The sequence below is a fragment of the Lucilia sericata genome, unplaced genomic scaffold (assembly GCF_015586225.1).
Source record: "Lucilia sericata isolate MDLA Ls3-8-SP2 unplaced genomic scaffold, ASM1558622v1 Contig000183F_arrow, whole genome shotgun sequence".
NCBI classification, from domain to species: domain Eukaryota; kingdom Metazoa; phylum Arthropoda; class Insecta; order Diptera; family Calliphoridae; genus Lucilia; species Lucilia sericata.
Genome location: NW_023994211.1, coordinates 398,718 through 421,340, shown reverse-complemented (window position 1 = coordinate 421,340; position 22,623 = coordinate 398,718).

Sequence of the window (22,623 nt, the reverse complement as noted above, 5' to 3'; positions counted from 1 at the left end):
ACAAGTAAGAGTGCTACATTCGTCTGGGCCAAATCTTATATAACTTTTACTATAGATTTACATTTAAGAATTGTTTAATTTCTTCTTTAATTTTTCCAAAAAAAATGCATTTTGTTCATAAATGCTTTCCCATCCCGTTTAAAGATTTACGGTTGTATTTATAAAAGCTTATTTTAAGTTTATTAAACAATTTTAGGCAAAATTCAGTAAAATCGTATTCATAAACGTCAAAAAGCTTAAAACACCTTCACTAAACCATTAACAAATATAAGACTTTTACTATAGGCCTTCTTTAGTCCAATTATAAGTTGATTTTTAACAATTTTTTTCTCAGATAAAGCTTTTTTCGGTAATTTTAGGTCGACAGCGTTAACCCTGTGTACTCAGTTTGGACAATTTTTGCTGGGACCAATAGGTGAAAAGTTACACTAATTTGAATAAAACCCTGTATGACCAAAATGTCCAATTTTGACCCCCTCTAAGTCTGGCAGTTCTTGACCGATAGAGCTGAAAATTTGTGTCTGACATACTATCCAATAGTAATAACTTTAGTGCAAATTTCGTCGAAATCGATTTTTTGAGTTGGGTCACTTGACATAAAATTTCCCATATGTATTTATTTTTCTTACCCCCATTATCTCAATGTCTGGTTATATTTTATCATAAGGTTAAATTGACAGTTTTCATACAAAAATTATTTTAACCGGCAGAATATCTACCGGTTAAACGATAACCGGAGTTGGTGTTAACGGGGGTAAAAAGTTCGTTTTTATTGTGAAAAATCTATTATAAACAAAAATTAAGAAGACCGAATCAACGAATATTTTATCCTAAATGTACGCAACACTAACACATAAAATGACAGCCAAATTATACAGTGCTGCCAAGTTAGACATAAAACTGCACAATAGTTATTATAGGTTTATTATATTTTTATGAATATCAGAATTTTATGAATGGTTTTTAAGGCTAAACTGTGCTTAAACTATTGTGTGCATTAAAAGCAAAATAAGATTTTTTATAAATACAAGCGTTAAAATACTTACCCCCATATTCATAAAGAAATTAATAGTTTATTTTTATTTATTTTATTACACGCATTTTCGATACAAAATTCCTACAATAAACCATCAACAACTTTATTCAGCATTTATGAATATGGATGTTAAAATTCTTTCAAATACCTGCAAAATTCCTTCGGCAGTATGCGTTTATTTCCTATTTCGTTTACAAATGTGTGGCGTTAGTGCCTTATGGATTACAATTATCACACATGGTACAACTTAACAGCTCCGCCACAAACACATTCCTTCAAATTATCTTGCACAGCGTAAAATGTTTGGGGTCATGTGGCAACCAACGTCAGCAACAGGTCTCTGGTTTCCACATTCTCACTTTCATTTATACATATATACTACATATGTATGTATTTATTAGGGTGATCGAATCGATTTTTCAACCGGTTTTAAAACCGGTTTTTTCTGCTTTACCAGTCTCGGTTTTTTCTTAATGTTGATTTTTCGAATATCGAATAACCCGGTTTTTTCACTTTTTAAAAACCGGTTTCGAATACCTTTATTTGCATTGTATTCAAAGATTATTTAAATGAAATTTTTAAGTAAATAATAATACAGCCCGTCTAAATTTTAAAAATATTCGAGTCGAGTAACTAGCGTATATTTTTCTACAGCTCCTTTGGTTAAACTTTTTTGATTTTCCTAATTAAAAAAATTTATTTGTAAAATTAATAACTATTTGATAAAATTTTATCAATTTTAAGATTATATTCCAATTACAATAATTAATTTACGGCTGAAATTTTATGGAAGTGTTGGAATGCCCATAAAATATCCTAAACAGGGCTTTTAAAATAGCTAGGATTACATAGTACCTTATGTTTAACAGAAGTGTCCCACTTTTTTCCTAATTTTTTTATATTAAAGAAATAATGTAAATCAGACGACTAGATCTTAAGTTATAATCTTTTAAACTGTTAAAAATCATTTCGGGCCATGTTTTATTAATCAAATTTAAACATTAACATTAAGTTTTTCAAATTAAAATATATTTTTTTATTTATAATGAAAAACCGGTTAACCGGTTTTTTCTAAATTTGAAAAATATCAACCGGTTTTTTTAAAATGTCAACTATTCGAACTATTCGAAAACCGGTTTTTGGAAAATGTCGAATAATCGATCACCCTAGTATTTATGTACATTTGTGTATTTTTAATGAAGAATATTTAGTTCCCAATAACACTCATACCCTCATTTGTGGAATTATTATTTAATTATTAAATAGGAAAGAATGAGTGTTTGTTTGTATATATTTTTTTGGATAGAATAAGAAAATTAACGTACATACATATGTACATAAATATTACACATAATATCTATAAATGAAACTTACAAGAAGTGGCACTTGTAATAAAAGAAAGATGCAGTTGTATTTGTAGTTCATTTTTAGTTGAACTCGTGTTAATGTTTTGATTGTAATTAAATTTTTTTCTATAATTTGTGGATCTTTAATTCTATTAACCCGCATTTTCGTAATTCTATATTCATGACCTTTGATGTTTGCTTACATCGATGAATATATGACCATAGTGGACGTTAAACATTGAAAAGTGATTTTCCTTTTTAGGATTGTTATAAAACCATAAATTAATGTGATATTTTAAGTAGAATGCTGTATGAATATGCCCTTAAATTAGGAACAAAACTAATTAGAGCTTGTAGTGTTTCTTTAATTTTCACAATTATTATCATTGATCATAAAATATAATGAATAAATTGTTGGTTATTGTTGAGCAAAACTCATGAGTTTTATTCAAATGTGTTATATTAAAAGTGGTGCTTAGACTGACATTTAAATTCAATTCAATAATTAAATAACTAAATATTGAATGTGTAAACAAGAATATAAATTTATTATATTAAGTGAATTTAACTGAGTGTGTTGTCAGCTGGTTAAAATACTAAATTTGTCTTTTACATTAATTATAATTTATTCAAAAATATGTTGGAATTATGAAAATTCACACATGTATGTATGTATGTATGTATGTATGTATGTATGTATGTATGTATGTATGTATGTATGTATGTATGTATGTATGTATGTATGTATGTATGTATGTATGTATGTATGTATGTATGTATGTATGTATGTATGTATGTATGTATGTATGTATGTATGTTTCAACAAACTTTTTTGTAAAACACAATTCCTAACACGCAATTAAATAAAATGTTCTAACAAAACGACAAAGCCGAAAATTAAGTACTTCTATATCAGATTAAAAGGAAGTCACTATATAGTACTTCTAAGTAATGCAGACGTTAAATCATAGTCATTGAAAAGTGAGTGGTTATGCAAGTACAACCCATTACCGAGTTTTTGCTGGGTGTTTACACTTGAACAAATCGATACATATAGGGATCACTGGGGATAACTCTGTCTTTTTAAAAGGACTACAAAGTTTAAAGATAAAAGAAAAAAATTAAATATTTTTAGCGATTAAAAGCTGCTTTAAAATAATACTATTTATTTGGTAATTATTATTAACTCAAAATTTGCTGTACATTTTGCTTATTTGAGTATGTATGTCTTTTAAGGTAAAGTAAAAGAGGTGCAAATTTTAGATAATATAAGTTAGTATACAGATCATTTCTATATGTTGTTGGTTTAATGATATCAACAAAATTTATGAAAATGTTACCTGTTTTAATATAATTACTTTCTAATAAAATAAATTAGCTGGTGCTTTAAAAAGTCTAAGTAAGTAATAATTTTATGTGGTTATTGCGATTTTGTGAGGTTTAATTTTTTGGAGAAATTAAGTGATTGTAATATCAGTAGTAGGTATTATAAACTTCATCTGCTACGTATTTCAATTCTAGAGCATTTATGGTGGGGTCAATTATGGACCAATTCTCATAAAATTTTATAGTGAAATTTAGGTTCCTATAAAACTTGTTTGTGCCGAATTTCATTGCTATACAGATATTTTAAGCGTTAAAGTAATTATATGGTACGTAGGGTCAATTATGGACCGATTGTCAGAAAATGTAGTCGAGAGGTTTACGAGTGCATGGTGGTGTACTGGCATCACCACAGTAGAAATCAATAATATAACAATTACAAGAATCATCAGAAAAGTACCATCTCAATTTCACATGCCTTGAATTGTCAGAAAATTAAAAAATATAAATTAAAACATCAAATGAAAATTATCAGAAAATTTTTATTAAAAAAAAAAAAAAAAATTTAATAATTTGAATAAAAAGAACGCAAAGTAATTGAAAATAAAAAAGAGGACATAAAAGTGTGGAATACTGCTTGCGTGTGCCGTACAAGAAACATTTCATAAAATTTTTCGTGTTTTTTTCATTTTTTTCACTTTTTAGTCCTGTTATTCTAGTGTCAAATACCCTGGGTGGTTCGCTACCCTAAACAAAATTAATGTCAGAAGTATATTTTATTCCAATAAACGGATTCATACAAAATACAATAGAATATGTTTATATGTATTGTAACAAAAAAATTTTACAAATTATCACAAATTGTTTTTGTATTTCAATACAAATTTCAAACATTTTTGTGAAAATTAGTAACAATTTTAAGTTATTGAACAGACATATTATAAAATATTCAAACGGGAATTGACTTCAAAAGTCAAAAAATTATTTTAATTTAGTACTTCATCAATGGAAACTGGTTTGGCGTTTTTTTTTTTTTTTTTTTTTTTTTTTTTTTTTTTATAAAAATCAGTATTGGAATTGGCGATTTCTGATATATAATTTTGTAGAAAATAGTCTGACAACCCAGACAACAGGCGGCAGCAGAAAACAATGAGTCAAAAAACACACACGTTTATATGAGAATGATTATTTTGACAGCAACACAGCTATGTGCCGTTTTACACTGAGCAACTTTAGTTGAGCAAAATTTTGAATTTTGGGGAGAGAGAAGATGATAGAAATAAAATCTCCTTTGTCCTATCTTATGCAAAATCTAAAAGTTGTTCAGTGTGAACCGGCACTAAACAGCAGCAGGCGACAAATGAACAGTGCTGAACATAGAGAGAAATGCAACATTTTATTTAAGAGAAATTACATGAATATAATAATAAATGCATGAGGATTTATACAAATTAATTCATTTGTTTTTGTATTTTTCGAATTACAAAAATATTTTAAGTAAACAAATTTATTTTTGTTAAATCGAGATAAATAACACGGTCCACACTCAGCAACTTTTTTTCACACAAATTCAAAAGTCTACTCTGCAATTCCTTTTGTTTCTTATTCGTACAAAAACAAACATGGCAAAAAAAGAAAAATTGCCGAAATAGACTTGCTGCGTGTAAACGTAAAGAACAAGTTTAAAGAGAACAAGAAAAATTTCTGCAATAAAACTTAACTAATGTAATTTAACTGCTAACAGCATTTGTTGTCATGTTGCTCTCCTGTCGCATGTTGTCTATGTGTTTATTTCATACAAAAAATTCAACTAAAACTACTTTTACCGATTTTAATAATTTTAATATTCATAAACTACTTTGAAGCAAACCAATTGATAAAACCTTGTAATACCATAAAATATTTTGCATTTTATACTCTGAGTGCGACAATTAGATGTTGTCACAATTTGGTTGAATATTTTAAATTAATATAAACAGTCAGAAATTTATTCAAACGTGAATAGGCATTACGGTACATTAAAATTTTTTTAGGTACTTTATTTAAAAGACATTAATTATTTGTACTCTATCACGGGAAAATTACTTCGGAACAAACTATGAAAGATCTTGGTCAGATGCTACGCCTCATTTTACGCATTTAAGATTTACAAAACCTATTGAACTGATTTTAATTTGGCGTTATTGGTTACCAGACATTAAAAAAAAATGCTTTTTAATCACGGACTTAATTTATTTGAAAATCTCTTTATAATGGAGGTGCAACGCACACTATTGCAAGTTAACACATGTACTCCAAATCTTTATATGGACTTTAATGTTGCCCGTGAAAAAATTGAAGATTCTAACTCTAATGACTTCCCACTTGATAGTCCCATAATGGGATGCGAGTGGGATATCTATCAAAAAAAAAAAATATTTTTTAACTCAAGAATAAGATTTTTTTCAATATTTGGCACTTAATTTTCCCTATTTTTTTTCAAAATGGACGATTTGGTTTTTGAGTTGAAATATTATTTTTTTCACATACGCCTCTTGCATCCCACAAAGTGACCACAATGCTCTTGCAAGAAATGCTTTCTTTTGAGCAAAAAAAAAAAAAAAAAAAAAAACAAAAACGTAAAAAAAGTGCAAAATATTGATAAAAATCTTATTCTTGAGTTAAAAAATATTTTTTTGATAGATATCCCACTTGCATCCCATTATGGGACTATAAAGCTCTTAAAGGAAATTGTATAAGCTTTCTTTTGAGCAAAAAACGGGCACATTTGAAAAAAAATTAAAATATAAAATAAAAAAGCATAAAAAATAACTATCTGACCTCATTTGGACAATTAAAAACAAATATTTTTTTTGAAAACAATAAAGAAATAGCTATCTAACCTCCTTTGGATAATTTTTGCCCATAGCTGAAAAGTTACACTCATTTGAATAAAACCCTGTATGACTAAAATGCCAACTTTGACCCCCTTCTAACTCCGGTAGTTCTGGACCGATAGCTCTGAAAATTTGTGTCTGGCGTACTGTCTAGTACTAACCTTGGTGCAAATTTCGTCAAAGACCAAGATTAATAAAACTAACATTAGATAAATTTTTAATAAGTAAAACCGGATAACTACTTAGTTATATGAAATTAAATGTACTGTTTTACCATTGCTAAAGCTAGAATACTCATAACTAAATACAAAAAACTAGACCAGAATAATAATAAATATTAAAAATCCCCAAAAATAAGGGAGCGTATATTGGATTTGTGCTGATGTTTGTAATGTATTACATTTTACCCAAGGACGAACACTATTGATTTTGGTTGATGTTAGACCATTATTTTACCTAGCCCCCACCGTTCATCCGGGCCCCTAAAGTGAATCTCACTTGAGTCAATCATTATGCCAAATATACTGTATCCTCTCAAAAATAGGCACAACTACGTGAATCTCAACTGATTTGAAGTTTCTCAACGAATTTAGAAAGCAGAAGTTGAGACCTTTATAATTTATATAGGAACCTTACTATTTATTATTATAACGCAACTTTTCGTTTTAAAATCCATTAGCATAAGTAAAAAAAAACTAATATTTTAACTCAAAATCTTTGCTCTTTAAGGAAATGGTCTAAGCTTTCTGTTGAGCAAAAAAGGAAAAAAGTAGTAGATTTAAAAAGAAAAGGAAAATGAAGTGCGAAATATTGAAAAAATCTTATTCTTGATTTAAAAAATATTTTTTTGATATCCGACTAGCATCCCATTAAGCAACTATGAAGCCCTTAAAGAAAATTATTTAAGCTTTTTTCTGAGCAAAAAACAGGACCCATTTGAAAAAAATATATTTAAAAAAATTATTTTTTTTTTGGAAACAGTGAAGAAATATTAAAAAAATTAAAATAAAATCTTTATAATTAGCTCTTATGTCCTTATAAAAGGACTTCAAAGGACTTACAATTTCAAATATAAATTTTAAATATAAATAAAAAAATAAAAAATTGTAAAATTTGTACGAAAGTAAAATAGCCCAGGAAAAAAAGGGTTTTGCTGCGGAATTTTAGATAGCTAAATAAAAATTGCCACACAGCTTCTCCTTAGCATATCATGTGCGCTACGCGAGGTATTGGAGGTCAAATGTTACAGAAATCAGTTTTTAGCGAATATCTCGCTTGTATTCAAATCTTAATATTTTTAACGGCAATACAGATAATGTCGCATTCTAACTTTCCAATATTAGCTAAAAATACATAATTAATTTCTACTATATCCCATATCACAGCATCACTCTCTGGCCCATAGTGCAATGTCAGTCTATCCGAAATTTCCGATGGGGTCACAGGTCACAATTATGAATATAATTTGAAAAAAATTAGTCGACATAGGCCCATTATTATAACATGCCAATAACTAAAGTTAGGAAGTTATCGTACAGATAGTTGTTTTTCGTTATTACAAGTCAACTTCAGGTAGGATAGGCTAACGGGAAGATCAACTTTAACTTTTAACGTAAGCTTTAGGAATTTTTTTTAAATATGAATGAAAAATAAATTCAGTGTCATTTTTCATATGAAAAATATTATTAACGGCTAAAAGTATGCTACGGTTTTTGTATAATAAAAAATTATGTTGTAATAATGAAAATATTTAAAATATGATGATGAAGCCTATTGAAAATGGTTAAAATCGGTCCATTATTTCACCTAGCCCCCATAAAACAGAACCACCCGAAAAGGGCTTCTGAGCTCATAATTATGTTAAATATATCGATAATAAGCGGCACAACTAAGTTCTATACAAGTCTTGATGACTTTGCCAAATTTCATAAAGATATGGCCTCATTTGACCCTAGCTCCCATGCAAAGACCCCTTCAGAAAATTACTTGAATGTCCAAAATTAACTTATAAATACAAATATCGCAATGAAATTCAGCACAAATAAATATTATATATGTAAATATATTTGCCCCTACCCCTCATATAAAGCCTCTTTTAGAAAATTAGTTGTTCATCCATAAATTGCTTAAATGTATCGGAACAAGGTAATAATAATAATTCATTATGAAAAATAAATCACATTTAATATTCATAACTGGTGTAGGGTATCATATGGTAGGTCACACCCGACTATACTTTCTTACTTGTTAAATATGATTTTATTTAAACATTATGTGGAATTTTTCTTTGATTCCGTTATATGTATTTAAATTTTTTTAACGAAAAATGTATTATCTGAAAGAGAGTTCATATGTGGGTGGGTGTCATTATCCGATCCTCATAAAATTTGGTGAGAGGAAGTATTTTTATATACATAACTTATATTTATTTCGAATTTTGTCGTTTAGTAATGTTTTTAAGTAAATTATGGACGTTAATGACATTTTCTGAAAGATATTTTGTATGGGGGCTAGGGTGAGAGATATGCGTGCAAAATTTCGTCAAGTTATTTGTTTATATGGACACACAGATGGACAGACTCAGGATGTGATTCTGGACCGATAATTTACGTTAAAATCATCAGCACAAACGCATAATACCTTACCCACTGTAGTGGCGTAAGTTTTAAAAACTAACTAAAACTATGTAAAATTTAACTTTATAGTTTTAGAGATGGAACCTAGTAGGTATTTTGTTGCTAAATATTTTTTTTATTTATTTATGTAAATATCAAATTTATTTTTGCTAAAAAAATTTAAAATATGCAATAAAGATTTTAAAAATTTGCAAAATATATGTAATTTAAAGCAAATATAGAACTTAGAACGCGTGGTGTGGACTCCCAGCTTTACAATTTTCGTTATTTTAACAAATTTTCCATTATAATGGTAAAGTGCTCCATCAAACGGTAATTTTTTGCATATGCATATATATGTATGTATGTATGTATGTATGTATGTATGTATGTATGTATGTATGTATGTATGTATGTATGTATGTATGTATGTATGTATGTATGTATGTATGTATGTATGTATGTATGTATGTACGTATGTAGGTATATATGTATGTATGTACATCTGAGTATTTTTCTATAAGAATAAAAAAAACACGGCTTGTAAAACTTAAACTGAAACTTAAAGGCACCTAACAAATATTTGTTGAAAAAGACGTAACTAATGTAACCCCCATTTTCTCAATGTCTGATTAATTTTTATCCTAACGATAAATTGACAGTTTTCATACAAAAATTATTTTAACCGGCATTATATCTACCGGTTAAACGATAATCGGTGGTTGAGATAATAATAAATAATAAATAATTTTTGTTTTCGTCAAATATTATAATAGGTGTAAACGTACCTTAAGAAATGACGACTATACATACATATATTGATGCAAATGGCCCCCCGGAAACAGTTTTAAGTTTCGAGTATAGTGATGAAATTCGACATAGAAAAGTTTTATACAAACCAAAATCTTTCCACAAAATTTTGTGAGAACCATAATTAACCCTACCGCCTCTTCCGAAAATAACTTTAACGCTCATTAAGAGTACAACGATGAAATTCGACACAAGTTAGAGTGACATGACATCACAAAGACATGTTTTATACGAATCGCGATGAAATTCGACATAACCAAATTTTAAATGAACGAATCCCTTTCAGAAAATAACTTGAAACCTCAATACTGAATTAGAAATACCATGAACATAACACTCTTCTTGCTTAAATTTTAACATGATCAAAATTTATTAAATTTAGACAGTGGGTTAAATGCAAATTATTGATAGCTGTGTTTTATTTCTACCATTGGGTATTAACGTTCACAGTTAGCAACAAAATCAACTAAATATTGAAAATATATACATATGTATTATTTTTTTTAAATAATGATGTTGCAGATCAATACATATTTTAAATTCGTGAATTGTACTGTTTTTTTTTAATTTTTGTTAGCCCAGATTTAGACTCGACAAGATATTTCTGTTTTTAAAACTTGCGCAAGTAAAATTGCCGAGTCCAAATCGGAGCTTATTTTGTTTGCTGCCTCAACAAATTGCAATACGAATAATTGTTACGTCCCTAATTCATAAGCTTTTTTCACGAATAAATTCATTTGACTTTAAGATTTGTTTTGCTTTAATGTTTTTAGTATCTGGTTTGCTGGCAACACAATTCCATTCAACATGCCAATTATGGTCTCATTATCCAATCAGAGTAAATTTATTTGTTTGTCCAACAGTCCAAGTAATAGACGTATTTTTTTCAGCCATCCATCTATCTCAATTGCAAACATTTTAAATCAACAAGAAAAAATAAAAAGTAAATCACAATTTGGAAGTATGCATCAAAATTATTAGATCATTGTAAGCAATCGTTATTTTAAGTAGATCAGTTTATTTATATTTTTATTGTTTGTAGAGAGAGGTTCTTGAATGTCATGTGGAAAAATTACTTCAAAATACATACATATTTGATTAGTTAGTCAATTGCTTAAGTGAATAAAATATGATTTGTTTGCATGTGGGCAGATTTAAGTTTATGAAATTGAGTGAAAGTGAGTCTAATAACAAGTTAGAGTGATATATTTGAATCTTAAATATCCTCTACCTTAAACTGGTTGGATAAATGATCAAATTCAACATTTCCTTAAATTCAATACATTTTAACAATACATTAAGCTGGAGGTCCACACACACATGCCTTCTTTGCATCCTACGCATCAAGTTACATGCTACGCTTCTGAAGCGTCAATTTTTTGCTTTATTACAAAGAACTTCTTCAAAATTGATAAATTTTGATTTGTTCCCAGCAGTTCGACGGGACAGTCCCGAACTGACCACTTAACCTACCACTTGTGGTGGCCCCTAGCCACCTGACTACCCAGGTGACCAACCATTTTAACATGGGCTTGTCCTACGAGGAAGTCAATCGTCACTCTACACCCTACAAAGATACAGTAAAGAGACGATTGCCTCCGCTCTCGCTTACAAAGGATACACTAAAGTGACGACTGTCTTCATTCTCGTTTACAAAGAGTTTATTTGTGACGAAAGACCAAAAACATACGAATTGGAGGTGGTAAGATATTAATGGAACTAAAATTTAAAAATTTCAAGTGTCTACTCTCTAGAATATTATGGGACAATAATGTGACGATTGACCCGAAAGATATAAATTTGAGTCAACCAGATAGTGGCACATTAGTAGAAAATAACAATCATTTCTCCAAAAGATGGGTAAAATAACTACTTTCGGAAGTACAGCAAAAAAAAAAACAACTTTTAAGAGTATAATCTCTAGGTTACTTGAGGACAGTAAAGAGACGACCGTCTCCGCTCCCGCTTACAAAGAGGACACTAAAGTGATGACTGTCTTCATTCTCGATTACAAAGGGTACATTCGTGACGAATGACCCAAAACATACGAATTACGATCATCCAGGTGGTTAACTATTAGTGGAAATTACTGTCTTTTTCGTATGCATGGACTCTTTGTCGAACTGCTGGGTTTTTCTACGAATGAGAAGAATAACAAAACAAAAGAATTTTCCGAGTACGAGAGGGAGATATTTCTTTCTCTCTCTCACAAAATCAAAAGTTTCCTAGTGTATACGCTACTATGCTGTGAAATGTAACTCACACTGTAGCCCCGGATGCAGCTCAAGCGTTTGAGGGGGTATATATTTTGAAAGTGACGAGTTTACTAGATTATGATGATTTAATTTAATCAAAAAAGAAACGAAAAAACGGGCTGTATTATTATTTACTTTCTAATTTAAGTATTCGTTGAATACAAAGCAAATAAAAGTATTCGAAACTGTTTTTTAAGTAAAAACCGGGTTATTCGAAAAATCTACATTTAGTAATAACCGACAGTAATAAAACAGAAAAAAGCGGTTAAAACCCCCAGTCGATCACCATAGTAATTTCGTAACATGTTTAAAGACGAATTAAATATTTTATATGAACTTCTTTTTGTACCCCAGCCTGTTTAAAAAAAAATCGATTTTGACGAAATTTGCACTAAGGTTAGTACTATTGGATAGTAGGTCAGACATATTTTCAGCTCCATTGATTAAGAACTGATTAGAGGGGGTCAAAGTTGGACATTTTGGTCATACAGGGTTTTATTCAAATGAGTGTAACTTTTCACCTATAGGTCCTTTCCAAAAAAAATTATTTTTTTTTTACTTTATTTTAAATTGGGCCCTTTTTTCTTAGTTTTTGGTTAATAGAAAGCTTATACAATTTCCTTGAAGGGCTTTATAGTCCCATAATAGGATGCGAATGGGATATCTTTCAAAAAAATTATTCTTTAACTCAACAATAATTTTTTTTCAATATTTGGTTTTTAATTTTCCCCTATTTTTTCAAAATGTACGTTTTTGTTGTATTTTTTTTTTGCTCAAAATTTTATTTAAGAGCTTTGTTGTCACTTAGTGGGATATAATGAAAATTTGTGTCTGGAATACTATCCCATAGTTCTAACCTTGGTGCAAATTTCATCCAAATCGGAAGACATCGATTTTTATAGTTGGGTCACTTGGCACGAAATTCCCAATATATAAAGCAGTACAAAAATACTGTATGAGAAATTACTGAGTATGGCTACCAATCGAGATTGATTTTTAGAAATTCAGGGATTCGGGATTAATTATAAAACCCGAAATCCCAATTTCGGGATTTCTAAATCCCGGAAAATATAAAATAACTTTAAACATTTTTTTATAATTTACGGAAAATAAATCAGATTTTTTATTTCATATTAATACACTTAGGGCGGGTTTCTTACTACTCAGTTAAACCAGGCTTAACTTGCTGTTAGATTAAACTCGGAACAAATTTAGGCGGACTTTAACCGAGGATTTTGTTTTTTAGTTATGGATTTAAGTTCAGTTAACACGGTTTTATTCAAATGAGTGTAACTTTTCACCTATAGGTCCTTTCCAAAAAAAATTAATTTTTTTTTACTTTTTTTTTTTTTTAAATTGGGCCCTTTTTTCTTAGTTTTTGGTTAATAGAAAGCTTATACAATTTCCTTGAAGGGCTTTATAGTCCCATAATGGGATGCGAATGGGATATCTTTCAAAAAAAATATTCTTTAACTCAAGAACAATTTTTTTCAATATTTGGTTTTTAATTTTCCCCTATTTTTTCAAAATGTACGTTTTTGTTGTATTTTTTTTTTTTTGCTCAAAATTTTCTTTAAGAGCTTTGTTGTCACTTAGTGGGATATAATGAAAATTTGTGTCTGGAATACTATCATAGTTCTAACCTTGGTGCAAATTTCATCCAAATCGGAAGACATCGATTTTTATAGTTGGGTCACTTGACACGAAATTCCCAATATATAAAGCAGTACAAAAATACTGTATGAGAAATTACTGAATATAGATACCAATCGAGATTGATTTTTAGAAATTCAGGGATTCGGGATTTATTATAAAACCCGAAATCCCAATTTCGGGATTTCTAAATCCTGGAAAATATAAAATAACTTTAAACATTTTTTTATAATTTACGGAAAATAAATCAGATTTTTTATTTCATATTAATACACTTAGGGCGGGTTTCTTACTACTCAGTTAAACTAGGCTTAACTTGCTGTTAGATTAAACTCGGAACAAATTTAGGCGGACTTTAACCGATGATTTTGTTTTTCAGTTATGGATTTAAGTTCAGTTAACTTTGCTAGTATTGCCAACTTTTCAATTAAAAACATAAACAATGAACAGCTGTTTTTTTGCAAATAATACTAAAATGAAAAATTTTGGAAATATGTTAAATAAACACTTAAAACAATAATAAATAAAACAAAACAAATCAGAAAACTTGCAATTTACTTAAAATATTAAGTTTTTGTTCTTCCGAATCATTGTTTTATTGTTTTTGTTAATTGTGTCTTCTCACTTATAACTTAAGTTTAATTGGCCAATAACACTCAGTTAAACCAAGATAAAAAGTAACGTTCCTGTTTACTGAAAAACACAAAACATATATTAAACTAGGTTTAAACAAAGAATGTAGATTATCTTTATCTGAAAAACCCGCCCTTAGTATGTAGTATGTATTACTAATACAGAAAGCTTTCCAATAAGCGTTTTGTGCTTGTGAGCAAAAGCCGCCAAAGTTATAACGGTTTAAAGTTAAAAGTTTATAAAAATTCCCAAACGAAGGACCCGAAATACAAATTAATTTAACCCAAATATTTTAAATATTCGTGAATAAATTCGCTTTTTAAGAGTTTTTTTCAACCTCTTCAAAAAATATTTTTTTATAAAACTAAGTACACATTTTTTATAGACTATTTAACATGATGAATTAATACGTTAATTTACAATCATTAACTGAAAAAATTATGCATTTATCAATGATAAATTAAAAATTATGAGGTTTTAATTTATTTATGCATATATATTTAAATTGCATTAAATCCAATTTTTTTGAACGGATTTTTTGAAGATGCTATAGACCTCATTAATAGCAACCTAAAAGAATATAATTTTATTAGTTTTAATTAGCTGGATTAATTAGATGTGCTTCATTAGTTTTTCTTGAAAGAAAAACACTGCGTTTTCTGCACATGAGAAACTTTGATGCAAATATTTCTGTGGTTATCCAATAACTGCTTGTTTATAATAACCTTCTGCTTTCATTTCTGAATTTAATTGAGTATATAATATAAAAACCGTTAATATGAAAATCTATATTAAGTTTGGAAATAAATTTCATACAGATGATTGAATTTTTTCCATGCATTTATTTAATGCAAAATCGCACTTTTTCTAACGGCTTATATATTTTGGTATAAGCTTCTTTGTCACCTACCGATTAATGTAAAGTGTTACCAGTTTTAGTTAGCGGTTTAAGTGGGCTTCGTCGAATTATCTTGTTACACAAGAAACACTGCGTTTTCGGCGAAAGAGAAATTTTAATGAAATTTCTTTTGCAGTTAACATATCCCTACTTATCTACAATTAACTGCTTTTTTAATTTTTAATGAATTATTAATCCAAAAAACCATTAAAATAAACCCCTGTTCGGTGCCGGTTCACACAGGGAAACTTTTTTTGGGAAACTTTTGATTTTGTGTGTGAGAGAAAGAGATGGTTGATATTTCTTTCTCTTTTTGTTTATAATGCAAAAATTCGCTAAAGTAAAAAAATGAAAAACTCGCAATTTTTTTTTAATTCGCTGTAACATCTTTGCTTGCTAATATTTATCGCGGTTTTCTGATTTCAACATGTAATTAAGTATTTCGATCACGCGATATTTTCGTTTTATTGAAGTTACGCTTTTAGTGTGCTTTGAAACTTTTACGCTTATTTTTGCAATATTTACGCTTCTCCCACAGTGATATCTTCTAGAGCACATTATATACATACATTAAACGACGCGTAATTACATTGTCTACTTTTTCTCATTTCTAACTTTTGCATAACCAAATATTTTATCCAAAAAACTGCAAATTTTGTAAAATTGTATATATTTGGTTTTAAAACTTAGCGACAACGTAATTCTTTACTTATAATTGGCACAACAATTAAATATGGACAAGTATATACAGCCTACATTAGTAGGCATTTGTGAGCCGCCCTCATAATATTCAAAAGTTGTAAACAAAACTGGTTTCAATCAGATTTTTCAGAAATTTAAACTTTAACTTAAAGTGTATATAGCTATATAATTTTGTCATCATATAACTACTTTTTGGTCGATCATTCATGTACTAAATATGAAATATATTTTTGCTAGAAGTGTATCCAACCCTCATTAACAGTATTGAATAAATATGTCATAAGCTTCGCAAATATTATCCGAAAGTTATAAAAAAAATGTTGAAAATTTGATACTTTTTCAAAAGTTTTTGAACTTTAAACGCATACAACTTTCAGATGGAGCTACCTATGGCCTTAAAAATATGTAGTCTTATACTTTCAAATATTGTAAGTACAATACTATTAAAAGTTTATTAAAAAAGTATTATTTGAAAAAATGTTTGAGATTTAAGTTTGGTCCCATAAGGGTTAAGCAAAATAGTGAATTACTCGAAATTGTGACGTGATAGGAAGAAATCGAAAGCAGGCATAGATTCAGTGTGGCAATATCTTAAATTCTATAACATAGTTTTTCATAGGAGGATTTCAGTGCAGACCAGTGTAATTTAGAAGACCAAAAATCTAGAAAGCTAGAAGGGTTTTTATTTATTTAGTCTTCTCTTCAGACCTTCTCTTTCAATTTTATATAAAAATTTTATAAGCGATACCTACCCTTATAAATGTTGGTAGAGGAATTTACGTATACATTAAAGTTATTTATGCAAAATTTTATAGTGATACTAATGAATTATTGACTTATTTATAAGCGATACCTATCCGTATATATGTTGGTAGAGGAATTTACGTATACATTAAAGTTATTTATGCTAAATTTTATAGTGATACTAATGAATTATTGACCTTCAAGTCATTTTCTGAAGTGGTTTTTTCAGATTTTCAGAATTCGATCTATGTAAGAATTTTATTTCAAAATTTCACAACTAATTTTCTACCCGATCTTGTGCTAGCTATTAAATTTAGTATTAAGTCCATCAATATACGTGTAATTACATATTGATATATAACACATTATGGATTAAGACTTTATTGAAGAAATATGTATTTCAGTTAAATTCAAATACACAATTTCATGTATTTGATGTCGTGCTTTCTTTGTAGGTTTTGAATGTTGTTTTTTACATTATCAAGTCATGATTTTGAATTTGGAATTTTATCTAGATTAAATTTTGAAATTTACCCCCATTTTCACCACCTTGACTTGGTGAAAATTAATAAGGTATATGACACAGAAAAAAATATGCACATTTTTTTTCTTAACAATCGTTTGCTTAAATTTAATTTCGATTTTTATAAAAAATTTTATTTGGTTTTATAACGAATTTGTTTGATTTTCACGCAGAAGGAAAATATTTTCTAACAAACACTTTATTGAAATAAATTAAATTTTCAGTAAATATTTTTACTGGTTCAATAAATGTTTTTGTTTGAGTTTTATTTATATGTCAGCATATGGAATATAACAATTGTCCAATTCACAAGCCTCGTGTATCTACGTATCGTGTGTATTTTAGTATTAGTTAACACTTGTGTATAAATGTTGTTGGTAATTTCAATTAAAAAAGCTCGTATAACTTTACGTTTGTTTTTCATATGTTTATTTATTTCGTATTCAATGTCAAACTATCATTCTCATGTGAATGCCCAATTTTAAAGAAGATAAAACATCATATCATAAAGTAAACATTTAAGAAAGTGCTTTAAAGTGAAATAAAATGAAAAATAATTCATATTTGTGCTATAATTAATTTAGTTTTCAATGTAATTGTATTTTTATAAATATTGAAGATGTTTTTCTTTCTTTTTTACAATATGGCTTTTTACAATACAATTGGCTGTTCACAAGCAGATATCGGAATTCTGTATTTTAATAAACGATACAAAATACAAAGACCAGTTGTGAATTGGACAATTAAAACTAGTTTTGGAATGTACTAAAATGAATTCATATAATTCTTACTTGGTTTATAACATTTAATGTATTAGTGTTTCAGTTTTCACAGTACAAATAATAGCTTCTAGAATGTGAAATAAATTTGTTGTAAGTATATACCTAAGTACTTTTTTCTACAAATTTTAATTTTATAGAATTAGTAAAATTTTTGTTAAAATTCAATATATATTTTTTAACAAAATTTTTATAGATTCAATAAGGAATTTTGTGTATTATTATTGTCAAAATACAATAAATAATTTATCTGTTTCAGATAAAATAATTGCTTGAATTTCAGTACAAATACAAATAATTTGCGTTATTGTTTAAGTAAAATAATTGTTTGGAAATGTTGCGAATATTTATTAATGTTTTTCGTAAATAGTATATTATTCTAATAAGAAAAATCCTGAAATTTTTTCAATAAAGAATTTACGAATTTGAGTACTTGATTTTACGAATTTCGTGATAGGTCCTATTTTAGTTAAAAAATACTTGGCTTTATGAATTTTTTGTTTGATTTTGAATTTCATTTTTTTCTGTGGATGTATTAATTTCGGTTAATGCATTAAACTTTTGGGAAAAATTATACAAATTTTAAATATTTTGGACTATCAAAGACCTTTTACATGATATCTTATCTTAGAATGAACCAAACTTTCATTTTCGTTGGGAACACCAGTACCTTATTTTTTCTCCATATAAACGGGGCCTCCCTAATATATAATGTATTTATGTTGGTAGAGAGTGACTGGTGATCATTTTAGTTGCGGCTTGTTGAAGAATTTTGTACATTGTAATTTGGCGTAACATTGTGTTTCTTTTTCATTTCTACAAATATTCTTTTGTTCTCCTAAAACCCTAAATTTATTTTTTCAACATTTCTTTAACACATTTCCATAATTTGTATGCTTGGGTGTATTTAAGTATTTTTATTTTTTATTGTAACAGTTTAGTTTAGTGAATTGTTTTCATAAAGATGTTATTGTTGTTTAATATGAATTTTCTGTTTGATTCTTATTTATGCTGATTAAAATTTATGAATTGTATGAGTTTTTTTTAACAAAAACGAAGAAAAACACCATTAGTTGGCAGTTTTGTGGTTTTGTTTTTAATTTTTCCCTTAATTCATTATTTAGGCGAAACGGATTCCATTGTTGTCAATGGCGTGGCAAGTGTTAGCGTAAGTTGGTATTGCCGCACTAAATGTGTTTGCCGCAACATTTAATGAATGATCAGAAACAAATGGGTGGTTTTATTATTTTAGCAGCTTTTAAAGAAATTTCTAATAACAATTGTTTTCACTTATTCAGTCAATATAGTGATTAAAGCGAGGAAAGGTGTTACATATTTGTAAAATATTTACTGTGGATGTCCAGCAGTACGAAATTCCAATAATATGAAATGCAGAATTTTTGTATTAGATGAATGAAAACATATGTATTTTTTCAGTTCTTTTGTACGAAGGATCATGGCTGTCAGATGTTGCGATTTCTCGCCAAACTTTGCGATATTTTACGGTGTTTAGCGACGAAAAATTGCGTTTGGCGAAATGACAAATGATGGGGGTATATTGATTTTGTTATTATAACACATTGAAATATTGGTCGTAGAACCACAAAATTAAATATGAATATTCGGGGGCCTTTTTATATTCTTAGATGATCTAGCCATGTCCGTCCGTCTGTCTGTTGAAAGCACGATTTTTTATTGATGTTTGTTTGGTATTGCAAATGGGCAATATCGGTTGACGCTTTGAACGCCCACACAAGTGGTCCCTTGGAATACAGTTTAAACAACCATAACTGTCTTAAAATACCAGTATAGTGACGAAATTCGATATAAATTCCTCAGTAATCGGTATCAATATACTTAATCGATATATTAATTAATAAAATATCAAAAAATTCGTATCTTATAAAAATAATATAATTATAAGAAATTTAGTGCTATTAAATATAAAGCTTATTTAGCCCTGTGACAAAAATGTGTAATTTAGCTAAACTTTAATGATTTGTTAACAAGGTAGAGAGAGCATTTTGTAAAAGTACTCGTAACGACCGTCACAGGACATAATTCCATTACTGTATGTACATCGAAAAGTATGCATATCACTTTTAATTTTTTTAATACAAAATCGGATATAAAGAAGCATATATAGTAGCATATAAGCGAATCTGATTGTCAAAGACCTAAGCACCATGTCAAAGAAATACTTTTTTCGTTTACAATACGAAAATTTACAACTTTTCTCAAGTAAATATAGAAAAATTTACAAGAAGAAAATTTTAAGTTTTGTGCGTTTAGTTCTCTCAAGTGTGTTTAATTCTCTCAGAACTCGTCTATGTGAAGAGAATAAAAAAATTTGTTTGACAGCCGCTTCAGTTTCGCCTACTATATGCAAAGAAGTGTCATTGTTTGACCCACGATATTTACATGGAGAAAACGAAAGAAAAGATTTTTGAACTAAAATGACTCGAGAAAAAGGTTTTTGTTATTCGAACACTACTTTATACTATGTTGTGATAGGTTATTACCCTAATGTACATACATATGTATGTACCCAGGAAAAATTCACTTAAAGAAGTACTTGCAATTGCGCTTACAAAGATGTTGTTTTCTTTTTTATAAAGCACAATTTTTAACTCGCAATCGAATGAAATGTGCAAACAAAATGACAAAAAATTAAAAAAAAAAAAAAAAAATTCGGCTATCTGAACTCCTTTGGACAAATTTTCCTAGGACCAATAGGTGAAAAGTTACACTCATTTGAATAAAATCCCGTATGACCAACTTTGACACCGTCTAAGTCCTTGACCGATAGAGCTGACCGATAGAGCTGAAAATTTATGTCTGGAATATTACCTTATAATTATTTCTTACGAAACTATCGACAAAAAATTAATCATCGCTGTTCTCGTATTTTTAAGGCAGTAATGAGCGTTAAGCTACGTTCACGCCTATCAAATATTTGACGAAAAAGAAGAACAAGATTGAAAATAAATGGTCAATTCAGTTCGCTACCAGCTCATGGTTTGTGAACACCGATTTAATACCATCCCAGGAAAAACTTACATTGAAAAGTAATGAGTTAAAAAGCTAATACATCTTCATTAGCATTTTAAGTCATTATTTTAACACGGTGATGTCATTGGAGGCAAGTACTTGTACGCTCGCTTACAAATAGAAGTACTTGCAATTTCTCTTGCAAAGAAGTGGTTTAGTAAGTAGTTTTATTTGTATACCCTTCACCATCGTGAGAAGGTTATATATAAGTTTGTCATTCCGTTTGTAATTTCCAAAATATAATTTTCCGACCCCATAAAGTATATATGTATATTCTGAATCCTTATAGATAGCGGAGTCGATTAAGTCATGTCCGTCTGTCTGTCTGTTGAAATCAGCTTTCTGAAGACGCCAGATATCTTCGGGATCCAAATCTTCAATAATTCTATCAGACATGCTTTCGAGAAGTTTCCTATTTAAAATCAGCAAAATCCGTTCATAAACAACGGAGATATAAGCAAAAATCCGAGACAACCTCTGAAAATTTCATAAAAAATAAACAACAACAACACTGCTTATTCATTGCCTTTGTATTTTGTTTTTTTGAGTATTTCGTTTCGTATGTTTCGTATGGCTGTGTCAGGGTGCACTTATAAGGTGAAGTCAATTCTACAAAAACAACAAAAGTAGATACTTCTGTCAAAAAATGTACATGTTGCCACCGTGTTTTTTTAATTTACCTACAAAAAGACAATCCAAAAAGACATGCTTAAAAATCTCTTCACGTAAAGTAAATATGTATTATAAGATAAAATTTTTTACAAATTATACATGAATTGAAAAATAAGGGTAAGCCCCCTTATTAACAAACAAAATTTTTATTTTATAAACGGTATTTTGTATGGAAATTTTGTTTTATAAACCTTTAATAAAATAAAATGTTGTTTGTGAATAAGGGGGTTAGAATATTATTTATTATTTACTTAATAAAAAAGTAAATAAATTATCAATTAAAATAACAAAAAATTAGTATTAGATTACAAAATTGTAAGTATGTAGTAGCAAAAATACAAATTATATACATATTATTTTTTATCAAATAAAAAAAATGAGTGATCAACTGTTGAATTGACTTCACCTTATGAGTGCACCCTGGGCTGTGTGTTTCATTGCCTTGTGTTTATTGTTTTTGTTTTCTTGGTGTATTGAATTTCGTATGTCTGTTGGTTGTCATTGCGTTGTGTATTTTGTTTTTGTTTTTTTCTGTATTTCGTTTCGTTTGTTTGGATGTCTGTTGGTTACTTACTGCCTTGTGTGTTTATTTCGTTTAGCGTTGTTGTTGTTCATTATGTTTTGCTATTGCTTTAATAATGATATAGTCGGGAAAATGAATTTTTAAAATTTAAATACACTATGGTGAAGGGTGTATAAGATTCGGC